Source organism: Pleurodeles waltl, chromosome 6 (genome assembly GCF_031143425.1).
Source record: "Pleurodeles waltl isolate 20211129_DDA chromosome 6, aPleWal1.hap1.20221129, whole genome shotgun sequence".
Classification (NCBI taxonomy): domain Eukaryota; kingdom Metazoa; phylum Chordata; class Amphibia; order Caudata; family Salamandridae; genus Pleurodeles; species Pleurodeles waltl.
In genome coordinates, this window is record NC_090445.1 from 1505739274 (window position 1) to 1505752874 (window position 13601).

General features: G+C 46.7%; 1 long non-coding RNA gene across 1 annotated transcript in view; it reads right to left on the minus strand.

The window, feature by feature from the left end:
* Positions 1-633: 633 nt before the first annotated feature.
* Positions 634-13601, minus strand: part of LOC138302155 (uncharacterized) — a 204242-nt gene continuing 191274 nt past the window's right edge. The window contains exons 3-4 of the long non-coding RNA XR_011205312.1: positions 9565-9609; positions 634-679 (exon numbers count right to left, since the gene is read on the minus strand). This is a non-coding gene — a long non-coding RNA (uncharacterized lncRNA). The remainder of the gene's footprint in view (positions 680-9564; positions 9610-13601) is intronic.

The window sequence follows — 13601 nt, forward strand, 5'->3', positions numbered from 1 at the left end:
GGAGCCGGGAAAAGGGGCACAAGAGGGAGCGGGAGGTCGGGAGGAGAAAGGAAGAAACCCCAAGAGGGAGCAGGAGGTCGGGAGAAGACAGAAACTAAATCCAAGAGGGAGCGGGAGGTCGGGAGAAGAAGGAAACAAAACCCAAGGGGGAGTGGGAGAAAGAAAAGAAGGGGAAAGGAGCAGAAATAAAGAAAAAACCTATGCAAGACAATACCAAAACCGAGGAAAGTCACACCATGGTAAGAAACCAACCCAAGGCAGGAAACCGAGGTGGTTATGTTTTGTTTTTGGAAAGAAATCAGAACGAGAACAGGCAGGAAGCTAGAAAGAAAAGAAAGGGAAGAAGAAATACGCAACAGACTCTACAAAGACTGAGAGACCCAGGGAAAAGGCAGTGGAAGAGAAGAAACAAAGGAAAGACCGGATACTAAAAGATACTTGTAGGAGATAAGGGAGACATAGGGCACTACAGACAGAAGAGGTGACAGAGAGAAAGAGAGAGAGAGACACAGAGACACAAAAAGTCCAGCGAAAGAGAGAGAAAAGTACCTACGGTACGAAGGAGAATAGAGAGAAATAAAGGGTAGGGAAGAAGGAAAGAGGCAACAGGAGAAACAGGAGAAAAGGAACTTACCAGTACTTTTCTTGTTCTTTCCCTCACATGCGCTTCCTGGGAGCCCTGCCAGAGAGAAAACCAAGGAAGAGGTGAAACATCCAGGAAAAGGACAATGAACGGGAAAAAGAAACAGCACAAGAATAACGTAAATGAAGTACTATTTAATCATAGAACTCTAATAAATCACATCCAAGACAAACCAATTATATCTCTTCGTGTCGTCCTTGACCCCGTCCAGTCACAAGTGGTGTCAGAAGTAGGATTCTAAAGGAAGACCATTGACGATATGGAGGAAAAACCCACCTTGGCGGACATGATAGCCCAGCTGGCCGAAGGACAACGGCACCTACAATTAGTCTGGGAACAACAACTTAAAGAGGCTAAGGAGGATCGGGAGGCCTTACAAACTGCTCTGATAAGTCAAGCCACCATAATAGCAAACAACCAGTTGGTTCATGAAACGGCCCTAGGCAAACTGACTGACACCATTGCCCACACTAAGGTACATCCTAATGTACCGAGCAGCGTGCTCCAAAAATATCATGAACAAGAGGATCCAGATTCTTTTTTTACTAATTTTGAGAGGGTAGCCAGCACTGCTAACTGGCCTGAAGACAAGTGGGGTCAATACATCGCCCCATAACTCACTGGACAGTTGCAAACCGCCTACCAGGCGATAAACCCCGGAGGAACCCTTCCCTATACAGTACTGAAGAAGGCAATTCTGGAACACATAGGATTGGATAGGGAGAGTTATAGAACGAAGTTTCGACAGACAAAGTGGCAGCATCAAGAGAACCCCCGCAGACTGTATTACTGGGTGCACCATGCAGGGGGGAAATGGCTACACCCCACAGATACCACGAGAAAGGAGATGTTCAATACAATAGTACTCAAACAGTATCTGAACGCCCTTTCCCCCAGTACCCGGAATTGGGTTAGACAACACCCGGGGTTAACTAACCAGACCGCTGTAGACCTGGCCTGCACCTATCATCGGGCCCCTGATTTTCGTAGTGTCCCCGGCAGACATCCCCCTTCTAACCCTGCATGACCGGGGCTAGCCAAGACTGTAGCCCTTCGACCATCGACCATGCATAGCTCTGATCAGGCTCTCCCTGCTGCCTCCACAGCTCCGAGTTATCCAACCACAGGGCCACAATGTTATCATTGTTCTGAATGGGGGCATATTGCCCGTAATTGTCCATTAAAAAAAGACCCAGAAGAACCAATGGAGATAGGGCTGATGAAAGGACGAGTACTATGGTCTGGAGGTAAGAGACCTACCTATACTCTAACGGTCCTACTTAATGATATAGAAAGGACGGCTCTAGTGGATTCTGGGTGCAGTCAAAATGTGATCCGACAAAATTTGGTCCTACCCCAGCAAGAGAACCCACAGAGTCAAGTTCTAATAGCATGTGTACACGGAGATCAACTACCCTATCCTGTGGCTACAGTCCACCTTAACTGGAAAGGAGATGACAAAGTGATCACTGTAGGGGTGATTCCAAATCTGGGTGAAGTTCTCATCCTCTGTACGGACCACGGGGGCTTTACTTCTCTCCTTGAGAAAGCAGGACAAGAACATATCAATAATACATGGTGGGAAGAGGCCCCCTTTGGAGCAAGCGAGGAAGAGACCAGAAAACCACGGATCAAACTCAGCAGAAAACAGAAAAGAGAACAACGACGGGTACATCAAAGCCTCCGTGACCCCAGGAAACCAGAATCTAATTCCCCCTCAGCCATGGTTTGCACAACCTCTGGAGACTTTAGACAAGGCCAACATGACGACCCCATCCTGAAAAATGCTTGGCACCAAGCCTTACAACCGGATGGACAAGTGGTAGGTCCCAAATTTGTGCTTAAAAATAATTTGTTGTATACAGTAGAAGCCCCTCCAATTCGGGGGAAAGAGCATTACAGTTAGTAGTACCACGAACTCATAGGCAACAGGTCCTACAGTTAGCCCATGGCGATAATGGGGAAGGACATATGGGGAGAGCGAAAACAGAGGAAGCAGTATTACGGCAGTTTTATTGGCCTGGGGTGTTCGGAGATATTAGGAAGCATTGCTCAGAATGCCAAAAATGTAAACTCCTAAAACCCTCCCCTTATCGACCAGCTCCCCTCCAACCTCTTCCCATTATAGAAACCCCTTTCACTATAGTCGGGTTAGACATTGTAGGACCCCTAACTCCTTCGATAAAAGGACGTCAGTACATTCTGGTATTAGTCGACTACGCGACCCATTATCCCGAAGCCATACCAATCCCCAGTATGTATACAAAAACCATTGCCCAGGCTATGATCGAATTTTTTTCTCGAGTTGGATTTCCTAAGGAAATCCTCACGGATCATGGAACTCCATTTATGTCAAGACTTATGGCAGAGGTATGCCGTGCCCTAGGGGTTACACAAATAAGAACTTCCGTTTACCATCCTCAAACAGACGGACTAGTGGAACGATATATTAAAACTATTAAATCACTACTGCGTAAAAGTATTTCAGAAGCAGGAAGGGATTGGTAAAAGAAGTTGCCCCTAGTACTCTATGCCATAAGCACCCACGTTCAGGCATCTACAGGACATAGGGCCAGATGTAGGAAGGAAACAATTTGCGAGTCGGAAATTGCGAGTCATTGCGACTCGTAATTTCCGACTCGCAAAATGGGATCCAACAAAAAAAAGCGACACCAATTTGCGACTCGCAAATGATGTCGCACCGCAGATTGCGAGTCCGCTGTTAGCGAGGTCGCTTTTTGCGACCTCGCTAAAAGCGAACTCGCAATTTGCGAGTCGGGTGTCGCAAATTGCGACTGTGCCGCAAATTGCATGCAGGTGCAGCAAAACAGTTGGAAACACACTTCCTGGCTCTTGCTGATGACATCAGAGCCAGGAAGACATCAAATACACCTGGGAGGAGGGAGGACCACACCCTTTTCAAACTGCAGAGCAACTACCTGGAGGAACAGCTGCTACCATGGAAGACACAGGCAGTGCAGGAAGGAAGAGGAAATTGAAATTCTCAGAGAAGGAACTTGAGGTGCTGACAGAAGAATGCTGCCAGCACCATGACCAGCTCTTTGGAAAGGCAGCCCTGAGTGTCCCAGACACAGACAAGAGGAGGATCTGGCAGGAAATCCAGGAGAGGATCAATGCCATTGGGGTGAGCCACAGGAGCATAGAAGAAATTAATAAACGGTGGTACGACCTGCGCTCCAGGACAAAGGAGAGGGTGGCAGAGCGCCTCAGGGAGATGAGGGGCACAGGAGGAGGCATATCCACCATCCCACCACCCACAGCCATGGAGGAATTGGTGGAGCAGACACTGGAGCCTGAGGCAGTGTCAGGAATTGGAGCACTGGACACGTCAGCGCAAGGGACATCCAAAAGTGAGTACCATGTAACATGCATGTACACCTATAAATGCTATACCCACACTCACCCAGTACACAGCAGCATGCACAACCAGACTAGCTCCAGTCCAGACTAGCAACCACCAGAATGGTGCATTATGGGCAATGTAGTACAGTAGGCAGCATATAGGCAAATGTTTATTATGAGGCATACAACAGATGTTAGAGACGACAGTGTGTTCCGTATGTCCCACAGGTCTCCCACAAGACACCCCCACCAACCACACCATCCAGGGTGAAGACAGCAGGCCACAGGCAGGGCAGGAGACTGCAGCAGCCAATACAGGGCCCAGCACAACACCACCACAGTCCCCTTCAGATGAAGAACTGGACATGGAGGAAGGAGACACGACACCTGGTCCCAGCCATACTGTGAGACAGCAAGAGCCAGAAGCACCACTGCATCGCAGACGCAGAGTCCAGGTCCAGTCAGTGGCCCAGGAGGATATTGGTGAGGCATCCATGTCTGCAGTTGAGGCTTCCCTCCTATCTGGTCAGCGCCTGCAAACAAGGCAATTGAGGATGATCTCAGGGGCAATGCAGAGGATGGAACACAATTTCAGACATGGCCTGGCAGAAGTGAACACACAGTTCACAAGACTGAATGACAATGTCAGTGACCTCCCACTATCAATCCGCCAACTGGTGATGGAACTGGTGGCTGAGAGACAAAGTGCAAGGCGCCGTGAGCGCCAACTAGTACAGCGATTTGACCGCATGGCAGCGTCCATTGTCCGTCTTGCATTGAACACCACAGGCCTGTCACAACGGACCGTGAGCCTGCAGGTGGAACTGGGCCACTTTGCAGGGGATGTGGTGCGGGGACTGGGCTGCATTAGCCACGCTGTGGACATATTGGAGACCAGGCAGGTGGCAAGGGGCACGGGTGAGACCCCTCAGGACAGTTAGGAGGGGTCCACTATCAGCAGTGCATCTGCCACAGACACACGTGTACTGTGGAGTGGCAGTGAATGTCAGGGGTCTGCTGACCCACCTGGCACGAGCCATGCTGGGAGAACCAGGAGGAGGTGTTAGGCACAAACACTGCAGGACTCATGAGGCACATGCAGTTAATGTGTCCTCATTAAGGGTGGACATGTACAGCCCCTTACCGACAGTTCTGTTCTTTAGTTATTGGGTTCACTTATTAAAATGTTTTGTTTGATCCACTACACAACTGGGCTCTTTGTGTGTGACATTGGTGAGTGTGGTGTCTGTTGCCACGTACCTTCCAAAGTATTGGTTTGCAATGTGGTCCCGTCTCTGTCTGCCTTGATTTGCAATGCTTCTATCCCCAGGCTGGCGCCCAATCAGGGTCTGCAGGGGTGAGATGTAGCCCACGTCTGGTGGCAATGTTGTGTAGTATTGCGCATGCTCCAACGATCTTGAATGCTGTTATTGGGGCATACTGGAGCGCACCTCCACTTCAGTGGAGGCATCGGAATCTTGCCTTTAACAGTCCAAAGGTCCTTTCTATGACATTTCTGGTCCGCCTATGTGCACTGTTGTATCGCCTCTCATTCTCATTGCTGGGTGTTAGGTAAGGGGTAAGTATCCATGGCCGTAGCGCATATGCACTGTGACCTGTTTGGCAAAAATAAGCAATGTTAGCAGGGCATGGATGGTTTCTACAGTGACCTGTGTGTATGGCTTCAGGGTGTCTTCAGCAATACCTAAGAGATATCCGTCTCCAAACTCCCCACGTTCTAGGCGTTGGTGAATCCCACTGTGCCTGAAAATGTAAGAGTCATGTGTACTCCCTGGTAATTTGGCTACCATGTCAGTGATGACATAATGGGCGTCACATACCACCTGGATGTTCAGTGAGTGGGTACACTTCCGATTGCGTAACAGATATTCCAGATTTGTAGGAGGGCATATTTGTATATGTGTCCCATCTACACACCCTATTACATGTGGGAAGTTGGCAATTCTGTAGAATTCCAACTTGGTGCTAATAATTTCTGCCTCATTCCTGGGTAGGTATATGTATCTGGACATGTGTGTGAGTATGGCATCTAGGAAACATCTGAAGAAACGTGAGAGTGCACTTTGGGATACCTCACCTGCCACAGCAATGACCCCCTGATAGCTACCTGAGGCCAGGAGGTGCAGTGAGCATAGCACTTGCACATGTGTGGGGATGGCGCTGCCGCGCACAGTCTGTCGTTGAAGCTGCGGATTGAGTAGAGCAATTCATTCTAAAATTGCTGCACTGCTGAGTCTGTATTTGTCATAAATCTACTCCTCAGTTTGTTGGAAAAGTGTCTGCCTGGTTCTGTATATCCTCTCCTGTCTCTGGCTCCTCCTCCTCCTCTGCTGTGCGACGTGAACTCTCCTCCTCCTTGCTATCACATATATTTCAGCCATTTTGAGTAACCCAGATGCCTTCTGGGTCTCCTTTTATACTTTGGTTCTGGTTACCACCTGCTCTGACTTAGTGGTAATTTGGGTGTGCAAAATGGGCTTTTTGCGACTAGTCGCAATTTGCGAGTGGCTTTTTCATATGGTTTGCGACTCGCAAATTGCATCTTCCTATTTGCGGGTCACAAAATCATGTCGCAATTTTTGCGTGTCGGTAATGGCTCGCATCGCAATTTGCACTACGGAAATGGGATTTTTGCATCCCATTTCCGATTTTGCAGGGTCGCAAAGTGCAATTCGGGCCATTTGCGACTCGCAATTGTTTGCTACATCTGGCCCATAGTCCCATCGAGTTGTTATTCGGAAGACAGCCCGTACGCTTTTAGAGATGTTAGCAGAACACTGGGAAGAGACAGAAGAAGAGGTAAAAGGCATTTTAACATATACCCGAGAATTGAGGGAAAACCTTCATACGGTATGGGAAGAGGCCCATACCGCACTAAGAGAGGCCCAAAATAATCAAAAAAAGTGGTACGACACTAAAAGTGCATATCGAAGTCTGAAGGTGGGGGACAAAGCGTTGGTACTATTACCCAGTTGTGCTAATAAATTACTAGCCCGATGGCAAGGTCCATATGAAGTCCTAGAGCAGATCAATCCTACCACATATAGACTCGCCATACCCCAGGGTACGGGAAGGGAACAGATATATCACATTAATCTTTTTTTTAAATGGTATGAACCCACAGATGAACACCCCGCCTATTATGTCACAAACAAGACAAATGATGAGATCCCCTCCCTCCCCTCCCAACTGACCCCCCACAGGAAGATCCTAAACCCCAACTGAACCCCACACTTCCGGACACCCGTACCGTGTGCAACTTAGCAACTTGGTCAAGAACAATAGAGAAGTATTCTCAAAAGCCCCAAGGCAAACGTCTTTAATACAACACGCCATTCGTATAACTACTGACACTGTGGTTAGACAACGGCCCTATTGAATCCCTGAGGCGAAAAAGAAACTCATAGAGCAAGAAGTAAAAACTATGTTAGACGCAGGTATCATCGAACCATCCACCAGTCCATGGTGGTCCCCGGTGGTATCAGTACCAAAACCCGATGGAAGTACCTGCTTTTGTGTTGACTTTAGGCGAGTCAACGCTCTATCTCAATTTGACGCATACCCCATGCCCCGCATAGATGAACTCCTTGATAGACTGGGACAAGCCCGCTATATGTCCACCTTGGATCTGATAAAAGGGTACTGGCAAATACCCTTACGACCAGAAGACAAAGAAAAGACCACATTTGCTACCACCTCCGGCCTTTATCACTTCACGGTCCTCACATTTGGTCTCCATGGGGCCCAAGCCACCGTTCAAAGACTTATAGACAGAATACTTCGACCTTACCATCAGTATGCAGCGGCATATCACGACAATATCGTAGTTTACAGCATGACCTGGGAAGAACACCTCAAACACTTAGATAACATCCTACAGGCCTTGAGGGAAGCCAACATTTCAGCTAACCCAGAGAAATGTAAATTGGGACACAAGATGATTAAATATCTGGGATATATACTAGGAGAGGGACAAGTTAGACCCCAGGTAGAAATAATACAGGCAATCACTCAGATTCCCCTTCCTCGCACAAAGAAAGATGTACGAGCTTTTCTGGGACTCATAGGATATTATAGACGCTTCATACCCTAATTCTCCACCATAGCTGGGCCTCTTACAGGCCTGTTGAAGAAATCATGTCCAAATACATTTCCCTCTCTGTTGGCTAAGGAAAGACAAAGCTTTGAAACGCTAAAAACCACTTTAACATCCGGACCGGTGTTGTGTTGTCCGGATTTTCAAAAACCCTTTGTGGTACAAACCGATGCCTCAGATGTAGGACTCGGGCCGTCCTTTCCCAAGAACAAGACGATGGGTCCCTACACCCTATCGTGTTTATAAGTTGCAACCTCCTTCCACGGAAACATCATTACCCTCACATTAGAGAAAGTATGTTTGGCTATCAAGTGGTCGCTGGAGTCCCTGAGTTATTACTTAGCAGGAAGAACATTTACTTTAGTGACTGACTATGCTCCCCTAACCAGGCTTGCCCACAACAAGGATACCAATGCCTGTGTACTCAGATGGTTCCTCTCATTCCAGCCTTTTTCCTTTCAGATACGACATAACCCAGGGTCCCTCATGACAAACGCTAACTATTTATCGCGCTACCCGAGTTTGGAGCGCCTCTATCAGCCGCTCGCTAGGGGGAGTGTATGTGACGGGCCGGCCTGCTGTGGCCCGCACACAAACCCGACTGGTGCTGGCGCTGCCACCCGTGTTATGGCTCTTCAAACAGAGGGAGCCAATCAGGGATCATTTCCGGAATTAAAGGCGGGACTTCGGCGAACTGAAACGCTGTTAATCGCGAGAAGGAAAGCGGACAACGGAGGAGCAGTGAGCAGTGGTGCTGGAGGATGGAACAGTGCAGACCAACGGAAGCGGGAAGGAGAAGAAGAAGTGGACGAAGAAACGGACTTCTCGGCGTCCCAGGAGGCGGAACGTGATCCGACCCGCCACGCTTCAGGAGAAGCGTGGCAGTCTCAGGTGCGTTCCGGGAGCCGGGAAAAGGGGCACAAGAGGGAGCGGGAGGCCGGGAAGAGAAAGGAAACAAAACCCAAGGGGCAGTGGGAGAAAGAAAAGAAGAGGAAAGGAGAAGAAAGAAAGAAAAAACCTATGCAAGACAATACCAAAACCGAGGAAAGACATACCATAGTAAGAAACCAACCCAAGACAGGAAACCAAGGTGGTTAAGTTTTGTTTTTGGAAAGAAATCAGAACGAGAACAGGCAGGAAGCTAGAAAGAAAAGAAGGGGAAGAAGAAATACGCAACAGAATCTACAAAGACTGAGAGATCAAGGGAAAAGGCAGTGGAAGAGAAGAAACAAAGGAAAGACCGGATACTAAAAGATACTTGTAGGAGATAAGGGAGACATAGAGCACTACAGACAGAAGAGGTGACAGAGAGAGAGAGAGAGAGACAGAGACACAAAAAGTCCAGAGAAAGAGAGAGAAAAGTACCTATGGTACAAAGGAGAAGAGAGAGAAATAAAGGGTAGGGAAGAAGGAAAGAGGCAAGAGGAGAAAAGGAACTTACTGGTACTTTTCTTGTTCTTTCCCTCACATGCGCTTCCTGGGAGCCCTGCCAGAGAGAAAACCAAGGAAGAGGTGAAACATCCAGGAAAAGGACAACGAACTGGAAAAAGAAACAGCACAAGAAAAACGTACATGAAGTACTATTTAATCATAGAACTCTAATAAATCACATCCAAGACAAACCAATTATATCTCTTTGTGTCATCCTTGAACCCGTCCGGTCACAGTCCCTGAAGCGATAGTGTTCCTTCCTGTAGTAAACCAGCAGGTCTGTTTTAGTTATTATTTGGTGAAGACGCTCGCAATAAAATTGCATTAGTTGAGTGAAATTGAGTTGAGGAGGACGAGCCGCAAGACTTTGTCAGCCGCTGTGAGTCAGTGTGACGTCAGTGTGGGCCGCGCTGGGATAGGCTAGTTAGTTAGAAGAGCCGCAACCGGATTGGCAGCAGTCCACGAGAGGCAATTGTTTGAGTAAACGGGTGAAGGGAATCTTGGGAGTAAAAGTCATTTCATTTATTGAATTTATAGTACACAAAAACAGGCAAGATGAGGTTTTTCAAGCCATTAAAGAATGTGGTGAGAGGTGATTCTTACATTAAAGCGTCAGTGGGGGAACCACCCCCCACCCGGAGGATTCTCTGGTGCATCTCGTAATGACGGAAAAGGGCATAGCTTTGTGTCTTTGGTTAAAACAATGGTGTAAACTGACTAAGAATCAAGGAACCTTAGCTTTTCCAGAGCATGGAACTTTCAATTTGAGAGTTTTGGATCAGTTGCAATTATCACTGTATGACATGAGACCGAGACCGGCACAGTTTGAGGCTTTAGTAGTTTGGGAGTTAGTGACCAGACAGCAGCAAGAGCTGAAGTTGAACAGAAGGATAAAGAAGGCAGAAAAGTCACTAGCCGAAGCTAGGTGGAATTGGGAGCAAGAGAGATGGAGAATGGCAACTATGAAGGAGATTAAATTGTTGGCCTCAATCACAGAGAGTGACGGGTCAGATAAAGGGGACAATGGCAAAGAAGAAGAAAGTGAGGGAAAGAAGAAAATAAAGAAGTTTCATGTGGACAACGATGATTCTGATGTTGATGATCTCATTATACAGTTACTGAGAGATAGACATCCACCTATGACGACTTATGCAGGGGGTCCAGGGACTAGTGCTACAGCCCCTCTTGCTACTCCTGGAACATCCCATGGAGCCGCGGGCACTGTACAAGCAGAAGGAGGACAGTTACCGGGGGCAGTACAGAGCACACCAGTTGCAGGAACGAGTGCGGTAGCTCAGGCTCAGGTACATACACCATCGGTAACAAGGATTAATCCAGATGTACCAATTCTTGAGACTGTTTCAAATATTGTAGTGCCGAGGGAGCAGGTGCTCCCGCAGCCAATGTTGGTCCAGACTGACCCGACTCCAATGTTATTGCAACCAGCACAGACACAGAGTATGTCGAAGTTTAACCAGTTGACAGAGACTTCGGTAGATCTCGCACAAGTTATGAATTAGGCAAAGGGAGTACCACTCACACAGGGCACGGGTGCTAGAGCAGCCCCAGATGCAATATCGCTACCGATTACTGTTGGTCCAGCGGTACCTTTATATGCCCAGAAGAGAACAGAAGTAGGGGGACAGGCAGAGATTTTACAGAAACACAATGCAACCACAGCACACCAATGTAAAGTCTGATCAAATAGCAAGGATTTGTATCCCTAGTAGGATGCTGGAGTTGGAGAAAGAATACGTAAGTGTCCCAAGTCCGTTGGAGAAGGTATCTTTAATTGGAGGCACAGTTTGCCTCAATACAGATAACGCGTTCTTCAAAATACAGCCAACACGTGTTTCGTCACTCAGGTGACTTCATCAAGGCTGCAAAACAATGATATAAACAAACTTGTATGTAACGATACCCATACTTTACGAAACACAATTTGTGTAAAATGGTAAACTAATGTTTGTGTACAAAAAGGAAGGTAGCAAGCAATGTGCGACCCAAGTGAGAAGAGAAGAGAGAGGGTAGGCATGGCACGATAAACAATCAGAAAGGACTCTGGTTGTTGTGCAATTAGAGGGACACCCCAAGTGAAAAAAAATCCTAAGAGCATATACAGAACAGCCATGGTGCTGTCAAGTGGGGAGTGTGCTCCAGATTAGCAATATGAGCCCATATAGGTGCTAGAACGTGTTTGAGAAGAGTTAAAATTGGTGAAGGTGAGAGGGTTAAAAACACAAATGTACCTAGACCATCCGGCCAGCTAGGAAATGTTGGAGTGCCTGCAGAAGGCTAGTGGATGTAGATCTGAAAAAATAAGAATTCAGAATTGGCAGTAATTGGTCACTGTGAAATCTAAAGAATAAGTAAAAGTGGAAAAAAAAATGTTATCCAAGGTACTACAATACCTGGAAAGGTCTGTTAATGGTAGTCTCTCTAGAACATGGGGTACTTGGAGTTCCAGTAGTGACTGTGAAGACTGAAAAGTCCCTGATAAGCCTCAACCACAAAAACCTGCATGGAGGTGAGAAGGGAAGGGAAGCGAAAAAAGTTTATCCAGCATTGGGTGAGCAGAAACGAAAATGTTTATCTAGTGGTAGCGAGTAATTACCAAAACAGATAAAAACACGGACTAGTCCAGAAATGGCACTTAGTGCTCAAGGCACACAAGTTAAGCAATGGAAAGTGCGTGAACGCTGCTAGATATTGTAATAATTGCTCCAATTGGGAAGAGCCCCTCAGTTTTAAAAGGCAAAGATTAGTCCCAAACTGCAACCATTAAAATGCGACCTAAGCCACATGAAGAGAAATAATTTGGCCCTTGTACCGTGGTCATAACTGTAACATTAAGAATGCCAGGCTCGTATAAAAAGATCACACGGCATCGGTAAGCATGCCGAGTCCGCGTTACACATGCCAGTCTATAAAACTGTTAGCAGTAGAAAATGACATTGCAGTTCTGAGCAATAAGCACCAAGCGGAGCGTTAGATGAGTAAGGAACAAACAAGACATATAATCTTACCGCATCACCGCGCGGAGCGAGAAAAGTGGTCCGGTCGGTCCAAAAACAAAGGTGCAAGTCTACGAGCGTGACACATAATAAGCGTGTGTGTCGGTAATGGTAACAATTGAAAAAGGACTAAGCGCTGATAAGAAATGTGTGTAAAAGCTCTTGAATTAGTGGGGCAAGACGGCAGCCATATTGAAGTGATGAAAAAGAAATAAGTTATAATTAAGGTGAAGGGGAGGGTGAGAGAGTCATGCAAGTGGATAAAAGACCCATATTATGGTCAAAGTCAGCAGTGATCATAGGTCAGAAGTAAAGACTGCCTGGTAACACAAGTTAAAGTTTGAAAATAGTGTATAGGATCCAGTCAGTAAGAGGAGGGTCTCTATATAGTTACAGAGTGCAAAGTAGAGGTAGAATCAGATGCAAACTAAAGAGATTGTGTTAATACAATGACATGTTACAAGTGTAAATATGTATAAAGTTTCAAAAGACGAACATCGCATGGGACTACAAGTCCAAAAATGAATATGGTTAATACAAGCAGTATGGATCAGTTTAAGTCAAGTAGTCAAAAAAAGAAGTACAAAATAGTTAGCAATAGGAGAATGGCCAGTGTATCATGGGCCACGTACCCACCAGTAAGGGCCATAGGTATAAGTCAAGTAAAAAGCTGCTCATTCAATAATACAGAATAATGGCAAGAGAATGAGGTTACAATAAATTCAAAACGGAGGACATTACAGTTAGAAAAGAGTTATGTAAGGAAAACATGTAATTCACGGTCAGTGTTCGGCCCCTATTCAACTGCACGAAGTTTCAGGATCCATTTCGCCTCACATTTGCGAAGGTCTTTTGTTCTGTCCCATCTGGGTGAGTTGGACACCTGAGTTATGCCATGATATCTGACGTTGAGAAGATCTTTTTCCCCGTGTTGTAAATTGAAGTGAACTGCATGCGGATAAGTTGTGTTGTGATTCCTGAGATTTAACAGAGTTTGGTGAGAAGGGGAGTGGGAGACTCAGTGCATTCGACA